Genomic DNA, 5,325 nt, shown 5'->3' with positions numbered 1-5,325 from the left:
CAAAGAGGGGGAGAAGTGGTGTTTAGGTTGTGTGAAAATGAAGGGGTGAAGAAGGGTATATATAGGAGAGGGGGTGGGTAAGGTTCGGTCAAGTGAGGGTGGGTTTGGGTGGGAAAGTGGTTTGAATTTGAATGGTGAGGTAGGTGGGGTTTTATGAAGGATGGATGTGAGTGGTGAAGAGAAAGATGGGATTTGATAGGTGAAGGGTTTTTGGGGAAGAGGTATGGAGGTGATTGGTGAATGGGTGAAGAAGAGAGAGAGAGAGTGGTGGGGTTGGTGGGGATCCTGTGGGGTCCACAGATCCTGTGGTGTCAAGGAAAAGTCATCCCTGCACCAAATGGCATTCAAAATCACGTTTTGAGCCATTTCTGGCGTTAAACGCCGGGCTGGTGCCCATTCCTGGCGTTTAACGCCAGGTTCTTGCCCTTTTCTGGCGTTTAACGCCAGTCTGGTGCCCCTTTCTGGCGTTAAACGCCCAGAATGGTGCCAGACTGGGCGGTAAACGCCCAACTGCTAGCCTCACTGGCGTTTAAACGCCAGTGGGTTCTTCCTCCAGGGTGTGCTATTTTTCTTCCTGTTTTTCATTCTGTTTTTGCTTTTTCAATTGATTTTGTGTCTTCTTATGATCATCAACCTACAAAAAACATAAAATAACAAAAGAAAATAGTCAAAATATAACATTGGGTTGCCTCCCAACAAGCGCTTCTTTAATGTCAGTAGCTTGACAGATGGCTCTCATGGAGCCTCACAAATGACCAGAGCAATGTGGGAACCTCCCAACACCAAACTTAGAGTTTGAATGTGGGGGTTCAACACCAAACTTAGAGTTTGGTTGTGGCCTCCCAACACCAAACTTAGAGTTTGACTGTGGGGGCTCTGTTTGACTCTGATTTGAGAGAAGCTCTTTATGCTTCCTCTCCATGGTGACAGAGGGATATCCTTGAGCCTTAAACACAAAGGATTCTTCATTCACTTGAATGATCAGTTTACCTCTATCAACATCAATCACAGCCTTTGCTGTGGCTAGGAAGGGTCTGCCAAGGATGATGGTTTCATCCATGCACTTCCCAGTTTCTAGGACTATGAAATCAGCAGGGATGTAATGGTTTTCAATTTTCACCAAAACATCCTCTACAAGTCCATGAGCTTGTTTTCTTGAGTTGTCTGCCATCTCTAATGAGATTCTTGCAGCTTGCACCTCAAAGATCCCTAGCTTATCCAGTACAGAGAGAGGCATGAGGTTTACACTTGACCCTAAGTCACACAGAGCCTTCTTGAAGGTCATGGTGCCTATGGTACAAGGTATTGAAAACTTCCTAGGATCTTGTCTCTTTTGAGGTAATTTCTGCCTAGACAAGTCATCCAGTTCTTTGGTGAGCAAAGGAGGTTCATTCTCCCAAGTCTCATTTCCAAATAACTTGTCATTTAGCTTCATGATTGCTCCAAGGTATTTAGCAACTTGCTCTTCAGTAACATACTCATCCTCTTCAGAGGAAGAATACTCATCAGAGCTCATGAAAGGCAGAAGTAAGTCCAATGGAATCTCTATGGTTTCATTTTGAGCCTCAGATTCCCATGGTTCCTCATTGGGGAACTTAGTGGAGGTCAGTGCACGCCCACTGAGGTCTTCCTCAGTGGCGTTCACTTCCTCTCCTTCCTCTCCAAATTCGGCCATGTTGATGGCCTTGCACTATCCTTTTGGATTTTCTTCTGTATTGCTTGGGAGAGTACTAGGAGGGAGTTCAGTAATTTTTTTGCTCAGCTGTCCCACTTGTGCCTCCAAATTCCTAATGGAGGACCTTGTTTCAGTCATGAAACTTTGAGTGGTTTTGATTAGATCAGAGACCATGGTTGCTAAGTCAGAGGGGTTCTGCTTAGAATTCTCTGTCTGTTGCTGAGAAGATGATGAAAAAGGCTTGCTATTGCTAAACCTATTTCTTCCACCATTATTGTTGTTAAAACCTTGTTGAGGTCTTTCTTGATTCTTCCATGAGAAATTTGGGTGATTTCTCCATGAAGAATTATAGGTGTTTCCATAGGATTCTCCTAGGTAATTCACCTCTTCCATTGAAGGGTTCTCAGGATCATAGGCTTCTTCTTCAGATGAAGCATCCTTAGTACTGCTTGGTGCATTTTGCATTCCAGACAGACTTTGAGAAATCAAATTGGCTTGTTGAGTCAATATCTTGTTCTGAGCCAATATGGCATTCAGAGCATCAATCTCAAGAACTCCTTTCTTCTGATTAGTCCCATTGTTCACAGGATTCCTTTCAGAAGTGTACATGAATTGGTTATTTGCAACCATTTCAATTAGCTCTTGAGCTTCTGTAGGCGTCTTCTTCAAATGAAGAGATCCTCCAGCAGAGCTATCCAAAGACATCTTGGATAGTTCAGAGAGACCATCATAGAAAATACCTATGATGCTCCATTCAGAAAGCATGTCAGATGGACATTTTCTGATCAATTGTTTATATCTTTCCCAAGCTTCATAGAGGGATTCTCCATCCTTTTGTCTGAAGGTTTGGACTTCCACTCTAAGCTTACTCAATTTTTGAGGTGGAAAGAACTTTGCCAAGAAGGCATTGACTAGCTTTTCCCATGAGTCCAGGCTTTCTTTAGGTTGTGAGTCCAACCATGTCCTAGCTCTGTCTCTTACAGCAAAAGGGAATAGCATAAGTCTGTAGACTTCAGGGTCAACCCCATTAGTCTTGACAGTGTCACAGATTTGCAAGAATTCAGCTAAGAACTGATGGGGATCTTCCAATGGAAGTCCATGGAACTTGCAATTCTGTTGCATTAGAGAAACTAATTGAGGCTTAAGCTCAAAGTTGTTTGCTCCAATGGCAGGGATAGAGATGCTTCTCCCATAGAAGTCGGGAGTAGGTGCAGTAAAGTCACCCAGCACCTTCCTTGCATTGTTTGCATTGTTGTTGTTTTCGGCTGCCATGTCTTCTTCTTCTTTGAAGATTTCTGTTAGGTCCTCTATAGAGAATTGTGCCTTAGCTTCTCTTAGCTTTCGCTTCAAGGTCCTTTCTGGTTCAGGGTCAGCTTCAACAAGAATGCCTTTGTCTCTGCTCCTGCTCATATGAAAGAGAAGAGAACAAGAAAATGTGGAATCCTCTATGTCACATTATAGAGATTCCTGGAGGTGTCAGAAGAACAGAAAAATAGAAGAAAGAGGTGGAAGAATTCGAACTTAATCAGATAGAGTTCGAATTGTGTATTGAGAAGGAGTGGTACTCCATAAATAGAAGGATGTGGGAAGAGGGGAAGAGAATTTTTGAAAATTAATTAAAAAGTTTTTAAAATCATTTGAAAAATTGATTGATTATTTTCGAAAACTCACAGTGGAAAAGGAATCAAATGATTTTTGAAAAAGATTTTGAAATTAGAAATCAAAAAGATTTGATTGAAAACTATTTTGAAAAAGATGAGGTTAAGAAGATATGATTGATTTTAAAAATATGTGATTGAGAAAATATGATTTGAAAACAATTTTAAAAAAAGATTTGATTTTAAAAATTTATGACTTGCCTAACAAGAAAAGATATGATTCAAACATTAAACCTTTCTCAGCAGAAAAGGCAACATACTTGAAATGTTCAATCAAATCATTAATTGTTAGCAAGTATCTTTGAAAAAGGAAAGAAATTGATTTTGAAAACATTTTATTGAAAAGATATGATTTGAAAAAGATTTGATTTTGAAAAACTTTGAAAACTTGAAAAAAAATTTGATTTGAAAACAAAATCCTTCCCCTTGTGCCATCCTGGCGTTAAACGCCCAGAATGGTATCTATTCTGGCGTTTAACGCCCAAAATGCTACCTTTTTGGGCGTTAAACGCCCAACCAGGTACCCTGGCTGGCGTTTAAACGCCAGTCTGTCCTTCTTCACTGGGCGTTTTGAACGCCCAGTTTTTTTTTTCTGTGTAATTCCTCTGCTGCATGTTCTGAACCTTCAGTTCCCTATACTATTGACTTGAAAATAGAACCAAGATCAAATAAACAATACATGCAAGACACCAAACTTAAAATTAGACACTAGACTTAAACAAGAAACATAAAATATTTTTGGTTTTTATGATTTTGAAATTTTTTTTTTGTGCTTTTTTCGAAAATTATATGGAAATAGAAAATAAAAGTTTCAGAATTCTTAGTTTGAATTCCAGGAATCATTGCAATGCTAGTCTAAGACTCCGGTCCAGGAATTAGACATAGCTTCACAGCCAGCCAAGCTTTCAAAGAAAGCTTCGGTCCAAAACACTAGACATGGCCAATGGCCAGCCAGGCCTTAGCAGATCATTGCTCCAATAGCAAGATTGATAGAAATCAACAAGCTATTGTGATGATTAGTTGAAACCTCGGTCCAATAAGATTAGACATGGCTTCTCAGCCAGCCAGATTTCAACAGATCATCATGAAACACTAGAATACATTCTTAAGAACTCTGAAGAAAAATACCTAATCTAAGCAACAAGATGAACCGTCAGTTGTCCATACACAAAACAATCCCCGGCAACGGTGCCAAAAACTTGGTGCGCGAAATTGTGATCACTACACAACTTTGCACAACTAACCAGTAAGTGCACTGGGTCGTCCAAGTAATACCTTACGTGAGTAAGGGTCGATCCCACGGAAATTGTTGGTATGAAGCAAGCTATGGTCACCTTGTAAATCTCAGTCAGGCAGACTCAAATGGGTATAATGATATACGAATAAAGCATAAAGATAAAGATAGAGGTACTTATGTAATTCATTGGTAGGAACTTCAGATAAGCGTATGAAGATGCCTTCCCTTCCGTCTCTCTGCTTTCCTACTATCTTCATCCAATCCTTCTTACTCCTTTCCATGGCAAGCTTATGTAGGGTTTCACCGTTGTCAGTGGCTACCTCCCATCCTCTCAGTGAAAATGTTCCTATGCTCTGTCACAGCATATGGCTAATCAGCTGTCGGTTCTCGGTCAGGCCGGAATAGAATCCAGCGATTCTTTTGCGTCTGTCACTAACGCCCCGCCTGCTAGGAGTTTGAAGCACGTCACAGTCATTCAATCATTGAATCCTACTCAGAATACCACAGACAAGGTTAGACCTTCCGGATTCTCTTGAATGCCGCCATCAGTTCTCGCCTATACCACGAAGACTCTGATCTCACGGAATGGCTGGCTCGTTTGTCAGGCAAGCACTCGGTTGTCAGGCGATCAACCATGCATCGTGTATCAGGAATCCAAGAGATATTCACTAGAGTCTTGATTGCTTGTAGAATAGAAGTGGTTGTCAGTCACTTTGTTCATAAGTGAGAATGATGATGAGTGTCACGGATCATCA

The 5,325-nt window shown here is 40.9% G+C and overlaps 1 non-coding gene across 1 annotated transcript; it reads left to right on the top strand.

Moving 5' to 3' along the window:
• Positions 1-2,438: 2,438 nt before the first annotated feature.
• On the top strand, positions 2,439-2,542 carry LOC130984492 (small nucleolar RNA R71). The gene has a single exon (XR_009088428.1). It is a non-coding gene; the product is annotated as a small nucleolar RNA R71 (small nucleolar RNA).
• The last annotated feature ends 2,783 nt before the right edge of the window (positions 2,543-5,325 follow it).

This window comes from Arachis stenosperma, chromosome 5, assembly GCF_014773155.1.
Source record: "Arachis stenosperma cultivar V10309 chromosome 5, arast.V10309.gnm1.PFL2, whole genome shotgun sequence".
Lineage (NCBI taxonomy): Eukaryota > Viridiplantae > Streptophyta > Magnoliopsida > Fabales > Fabaceae > Arachis > Arachis stenosperma.
This window is presented reverse-complemented; position numbering and strand designations above follow the sequence as displayed.